This window comes from Haematobia irritans, chromosome 3, assembly GCF_050003625.1.
Source record: "Haematobia irritans isolate KBUSLIRL chromosome 3, ASM5000362v1, whole genome shotgun sequence".
NCBI classification, from domain to species: domain Eukaryota; kingdom Metazoa; phylum Arthropoda; class Insecta; order Diptera; family Muscidae; genus Haematobia; species Haematobia irritans.
In genome coordinates this window covers 57,341,679-57,349,276 of record NC_134399.1, presented here as the reverse complement: position 1 = coordinate 57,349,276, position 7,598 = coordinate 57,341,679, and the positions used below count along the sequence as shown (strand labels likewise).

At 32.9% G+C, this 7,598-nt stretch overlaps 1 long non-coding RNA gene across 1 annotated transcript; it reads left to right on the top strand.

Moving 5' to 3' along the window:
* The first annotated feature begins 5,456 nt into the window (after positions 1-5,456).
* LOC142231928 (uncharacterized) lies at positions 5,457-5,950 on the top strand. The gene is made up of 2 exons (XR_012720962.1): positions 5,457-5,700; positions 5,768-5,950. It is a non-coding gene; the product is annotated as an uncharacterized LOC142231928 (long non-coding RNA).
* Positions 5,951-7,598: the final 1,648 nt, after the last annotated feature.

The window sequence follows — 7,598 nt, the reverse complement described above, 5'->3', positions numbered from 1 at the left end:
TTGGCAAAAGGTAATCTTTTCCATCTCCCTTCAAGTCTGCAAAATTTCATCCAAATCGGTTCAGATTTAGATATAGTTCTCATATATATTTATCGCCCGATTTTCCCAAATTTGGCCACACCTTTATTTATCAACCGATCTTACTCAAATTTGGCTAAATGTAGTCTTCTATAGCACTAACTATATGTGCAAAAAATCATCGAAATCGGTTCAGATTTAGATATAGCTCCCATATATATGTATAGCCCGATTTTCCCAAATTTGGCCATAAAACCCTTATTTATTAACCGATCTTACTAAAAGTTGGCTAGGTCCAGTCCTCTATAGTACTAACTATATGTGCAAAATTTCATCGAAATCGGTTCAGATGTAGATATAGCTCCCATATATGTATCACCCGATTTTGAAAAATTCGCCCCTAATAACCTTATGTTTGACCATACAGGCCTCAACTGATCTTACTCAAATCTTGCACAAGGTAATCTTTTGTGGTATTAATCAAACCCGCAGAATATTATGCAATTTGGTTCAGATTTAGATATAGCTTCCATATATATGCATCGCTCGATTTTCCCAAATTTGGCCATAGTACTCTTATTTATTAAACAATGTTACACAAATTTCAAATTTTGATGTACTAGCCGATCGTACTTATACGTGATTGTAGCTCTTACATAATAATATTGCTCGATTTTTACAAATTTGTATTTATTACTCACACTAATTTAACGATTTTCTCTTTTTTAATAATGGGCTTAATATTAGTGGCATACTAACTCCGTAGGCGCAATATCAACACAGCCAGTGTTGCTAGAAGTAGGGGAAATTCCCTATATGTAGGGGGTTTCTAATATTTAGCGTCTTGTAGGGACGTAGGGCCACAATGTAGGACATTTTCATTCAACACATTTTGTAATATTTTTTACATTTTGGTGGAATTAGAGGAGGAAATTAGAAGCCGGCAAGGCTTGATCTTTAACAATGTGTGGTAACCTTTATTCCTGTAGAGAATTTTGTCAACATTTTATTTCTATAGAACATTTTGTCAAAATTGTATTTCTATAGAAATTTGTTTCAAAATATTATTTCTATAAAAAATTTTCTCAAAATTTTATTTCTGTGGAATTTTTTCTCAAAATTTTATTTCTATAGAATTTATTGTCAAAATTTTTCACAAAAATTTGTGTATAGAAACTTTTTCCAAAATTTTATTTTTATAGAGATTTAACAAAAAAAAATTACTAATTTGGGTAGAATTCTACCAATTGTGGCAACCGTGGTGGTAATACAAATTTATATTCTAAGTTATATACGTTGCATATTCATGTTTTAAGATAATAAAGTACTTAGAACCATTTTTGTTTTGTAATTTTTTTTTTTTAAATTTAACGAAAAATATAGTATAATATATTTAGTAATATAGTTTGGGAATGTATGGGAAAGTAGGGTACTTTTTTTGCCCTTGTAGGGTAAACCGAATATTTTCCGTGGCAACATTGACTATGAGCTATAGTCAGATTGACACAAAGCACCCATAGACATGTACCCCTTAATTTTCTTAAATATGCAACTGCGGTTTATCTCCCAGACCTATATGTTAACCCACAAATGCTTATGATTACTAATTCTGTAATGGTGGTTTAGGGTATGATATAGTCGGCCCCGCCCGACTTTCTACTTTACTTACTTGTTTACTAATGGAATCAATATTACCCAGCATAAGAATTCCCCATCAATTTTTTCAACTTCCGATGCAGTCCCTTTGGACAATTCCACAAACATTTCTTCTAAAGCGCATCTTGGGACCCCTCGATGATTTTTTTCTACTTCCGATGCAGTCCTTTTGGACAAGTATTAGAAAGTGAGCAATTAGACTATTTTATGTGCAAATTTTGGACAATTAAATTTCACAAAACAAAAATAATAAAAAAATAGAAAATTAATAAAAAACGTAAAAAGAAAATAATACTAAAAATAGAAATTTCATTCCCGCAGGGATTTGAACCTGTGCCGTTTGATTTTTTCGCTTCCATGGAAGTTTTGTTGAGAAGGTTTTGCAAGTTACGAGAATTTTAATTTTTTTTTTTTGATTTTTAATGGAAAAGATATATTTATACGAAAATAAATGCCGAAAATAAAAAACAAAAAAAAATGTATAACATAAAAAATATTTTTTTAGAAAAATATTTGATACCAAATGTTGCCGCTAGTGAGATTTGAACCTGTGTTTCTTATTTTTCGTTCATACTAATAAAGAACATCTCGAGAAGCAGTTAGAATGTTAACTGCGTTCTGTTATGGTGCCAAAAAACCCAGGTTCAACCCCTACTCGGAGCGAAAAAGTTTTTCAAATTGTAAAAATTATATAATAGGAAAATAACAGTGTAATTAAATATATGGATGAAAAAAGTGAAAAATTGGTTGAAAAATTTTTTTTTTTGCTTTTTAAATTCCTTCATTTAAATAAACTTCCAGGGCACAACTTCTAAAGCAATTTAAAGGATCCAAAAAGGGAGTACTTCCGTCCTATGGCAAGTCTATGTAAAATTCATTGGAGATGATTCAAGATTGTATTACTTCCGGATCACAGATTGGGGTAGTGGCATACTAACTCTGTAACTCAGAATCAACTATAGCTCCTAATATCAGACATTTCTGTTCATATTGCGATATAGCTCACAAAAGCATGTACACCTTAATGTTCTTAAATATGGAAATGCGGTTTATCTCCCAGGCAAAAAGATCACATTCAGCTTATAAAAAGAGCACATACGGAAAAAAAGATCACACTTTTTCAAATAAAAGAAAAATATTTAATTCCAATTTATAGAAATATAATTCATTTAAACATAACAAACAATTTCATAACATGAACATAAAATGACCCACTTTCAACTCAAGCTAATTTTCTTGCAAAATACTTTGTAAGTAATTTTTTGGTTTTTTTGTGAAAAATGTTATTGAAAGAAGTTTGTTTACATTTAGAAGAGAGTACAAAGTGAAGAAACAACATCGGCATGCTCTTCCAAAGATAATAAAAGAGGAAGATGGGAGATTGGCTACTGAGCACATCAAACTATTTACCACATTAGTTTAATACTCGAACCAAACGCGTATACGACAGGTATTGACATAGCATTAAAATGCACATAAAAAGAAACTAAGAGCACGAAATAAATTTCCATAAAGGGGAAAATGTAATTTTTTTTGAAGTTGCCTAAAATTTATCATTGTTTCATTAAGAAAATTAAATTTTTCATTTAAAAAATAAAAACTAAAAACAACTAAAAGGTTACAAACATGTATTAAACTAATCTGGTAAATGCAACATTTGGTATGACGCAAGCCAATCTCCCATCTTCCTCTTTTATTATCTTTGTGCTCTTCTTCGACTCGGACATATAAAGTAAAATATTAGTTAATTAGAAAATAAGGGTGTAGGAAAATATCGTAGTGGGACATTTACGTGTTTTCAGTTAATTTTTACCATTTGTTGAATCGCATTGGAGTAATATTTGTTGTGATGCATAAAAAAAGCACTTAACTAAAAATAGAGCACTTTTGCATGTTCTTTTGGCCTATCTTATTTTAAGAGTACATTTTGTAAAAAATAGCACATGTGCTCTTTAAAAGAGCACGTATGGCATCAAAACACCACAAATTACTAATTCAGTAGGGGTGGTGTAGGGGATGATATAGTCGGCCCCGCCCGACTTTCTACTTTAATCACTTGTTTAACTTTATTTTTTAATTTATTGTGTTCACAAAAAATTTTTATGCATAATCAAGTATTGGGCGAATTAACGCCGCCACACATGAACTAAGCACCCAACGCTTTCAGCGAAACACTAATCTCCTTCGAGAAAAACACAAACAAATGCAACATGTAGTTTTTTACAGCTTAAAAAAATAATTAATATTGCGCCATCTCGTGGACGAAATTCAAGCCACACATAAACAGTCCTCATGGCCCATAGAAGATGCACCGTATGTTGGGTAACGGAAACAAGGAGTCATGCCAAAAAATATTAGTGAACAATAACCCCCAACAATAACTACTCATTCAACCGTCGAACGGAACGGGCGTGTTTTTTTTTTAATAGCGGACTAACTCATCGTAATAAGTACCTACTACGAATTTCAAGTGTGGTGGGATATTAAGCCACCATGGAGCGAAATTCAAATTCATCCACTAGGTTGCTAACTTCAGGGCCCAGTGGACGGGTATCGACTGGAGTTATAAATTTGGACAATGACAAAGAGTTAGGCCCAATTAGTCGATCTGTAGACGGGTCAACAGGTGGCGACACTTTGACAAGTCGAACCTTTTCTAAGGTAATGACATCAAAAGGAGGTAATCCCTCACGAAAGAGATTCAAGGAACGCAGAAATGCTTTGTTTATCCTAAAGAAATAACCCTGCCAACCTTTTTTGAATTTGGGGGCGCTTCTGAGAATCCCCACTACGTCGAAAACAGTCGTATACGATATCCAAAACTCCTCGGAAAAGCGCCGTCACTATTGAGAAGTTGTACCACGCCAAGTTACTACAAAAAAGTATCGCATGAGTGCACCCATAGACATGTACCCCTTAATTTTCTTAAATATGCAACTGCGGTTTATCTCCCAGACCTATACACAGTCTCACATAAGTTTACATACCCTTGAGGTTTTTAACTTATAACTAAACATATTTCTTGTTGTTGTTTATAATCCAGACTAAAAACATCTTCTTGAAAATGGACAAATACTTTGTTTTTCAAATTAATTTACAAAATCTAAAGCATATATATGCATATTTTATTATATTTTAATAATTAAAGAAAATACAATTTTTTAAACCGTATGTAAACTTGTGTAAGACTGTGTATGTTAACCCACAAATGCTTATGATTACTAATTCTGTAATGGTGGTTTAGGGTATGATATAGTCGGCCCCGCCCGACTTTCTACTTTACTTACTTGTTTACTAATGGAATCAATATTACCCAGCATAAGAATTCCCCATAAATTTTTTCAACTTCCGATGCAGTCCCTTTGGACAATTCCACAAACATTTCTTCTAAAGCGCATCTTGGGACCCCTCGATGATTTTTTTCTACTTCCGATGCAGTCCTTTTGGACAAGTATTAGAAAGTGAGCAATTAGACTATTTTATGTGCAAATTTTGGACAATTAAATTTCACAAAACAAAAATAATAAAAAAATAGAAAATTAATAAAAAACGTAAAAAGAAAATAATAATAACAAGTATATACGGCCGTAAGTTCGGCCAGGCCGAAGCTTATGTATCCTCCATCATGGATTGCGTAGAAACTTCTTCTAAACACTGCCATCCACAATCGAATTACTTAACTTGCGGTAACGCTTGCCGATGGTATCTTAAAACCTCCTAACACCATCTTCTAAATTGTATGTAAGTCCATATGTGATATATCCCTGCCAGCATTTCAAAGTTCCATTTCGTCTTCATCGCTACCACAGACTCGTAAGTGTCACTACAACCATCCTACTGTGATGGGGGGCAGCATATCATAAAGTACAAAATGTACTTCATACATGTATTTTGCCATCACTACTTTTACAAAAGCCATTTTATTTTTTGTGAAACGCCAAGCCCAACCAGCTTGTTATATTTTATTTAAATAAAAACGAAAATAAAGTTCTGAAAACATAGATTTTACGCTTAAAATTGTGAAAGGTATATTGGTGAACAATTTTTGATTTTCCAAATGGAATAAAGTGATTGTTTTTCAAATATTTTACAGACACGCTGCCTCCATCGAATAAAAACTCTGGCTGATAGACGCTGCAACATGTAACTCGCTACTTGTAACTCTACATCATCATTAATGCAAAAAATTATGTTAAATGTGATGTGATAGTGGTATAAATGTTATATTTTTAAGAATTTGTAAATGATTAATCAAATTAATAAATATCTAAACAAACGTGTTTTACTCGACCACAATGATTCTTTTACCACTATCTTAAAATGTGTTTTTTCTGATTGTTTGGAGGGTCTCTTATTGGCGTCGTTCTAAATTGATCTATAAAGGCACCTAATAATTGCACTCATGCGAAACCTTTTTGTAGTAACTTGGCGTGGTACAACTTCTCAATAGTGACGGCGCTTTTCCGACGAGTTTTTGATATCGTATATGATTGTTTTCGACGTACTGGGGATTCTCAGAAGCGCCCCCAAATTCAAAAAATGTTGGCAGGGATATTAAATCAAAAAAGATCGATCCAATACGTACATAATTCAATTTGACAAAGTAGACATACAATTTTGACAAAATTTTCTACAAAAATAAAATTTTAACAAAATTTTCTATAGAAATAAAATTTTCACAAAATTTTCTATAGAAATAAAAATGTTGACAAAATTTTCTATAGAAAGAAAATGTTGACAAACATTTCTACAGAAATAAAATTTTAACAAAATATTCTATAGAAATAAACTTTTGACAAAATATTCTATAGAAATAAAATCTTGGTAGATTATTTTTGGCCCGAGTGGCAACCATGATTATGAACAGAATAAAATTTGAACAAAATTTTCTATAGAAATAAAATTTTGACAACATTTTCTATAGAAATAAAATTTTGACAATGATGAAAATTTTATTATGAACTGAATAAAATTTTAACAAAATTTTCTCTAGAAATAAAAAAATTTCTATAGAAATAAAATTTTGGTAGATTATTTTTGGCTCTAGTGGCAACCATGATTATGAACCGATATGGACCAATTTTTGTGTGATTGGACCAATTTTGGTATGGTTGTTAGCGACCATATACTAACACCACGTTCCTAATTTGAACCGGATCGGATGAATTTTGCTCCTCCAAGAGGCTCCGGAGGTCAAATCTGGAGAACGTTTTATATGGGGGCTATATATAATTATGGACCGATATGAACCAATTCTTGCACGGTTGATAAAGATCATATACTAACACCATGTACCAAATTACAACCGGATTGGATGAAATTTGCTTCTCTTGGAGACTTCGCAAGCCAAATCTGGGGATCGGTTTATATGGGGGCTATATATAATTATGAACCGATGTGGACCAATTTTTGCATGGTTGTTAGAGACCATATACCAATATCATGTACCAAATTTCAGGCGGATCGGATGAAATTTGCTTCTCTTTGAGGCTCCGCAACCCAAATCTGAGGATCGGTTTATATGGGCGCTATATACAATTATGGACCGATGTGGACCAATTTTTGCACGGTTGTTAGAGACCATATACCAATACCATGTACCAAATTTCAGCCGGATCGGATGCAATTTGCTTCTCTTTGAGGCTTCGCAAGCCAAATCTGGGGATCGGTTTATATGGGGGCTATATATAATTATGGACTGATGTGGACCAATTTTTGCATGATTGTTAGAGACCATATACCAACACCATGTACCAAATTTCAGCCGGATCGGATGAAATATGCTTCTCTTAGAGGCTCCACAAACCAAATGTGGGGATCGGTTTATATGGGGGCTATATATAATTAAGGACCGATATGGACCAATTTTTGCATGGTTGTTAGAGACCATATACCAACATCATGTACCAAATTTCAGCCGGATC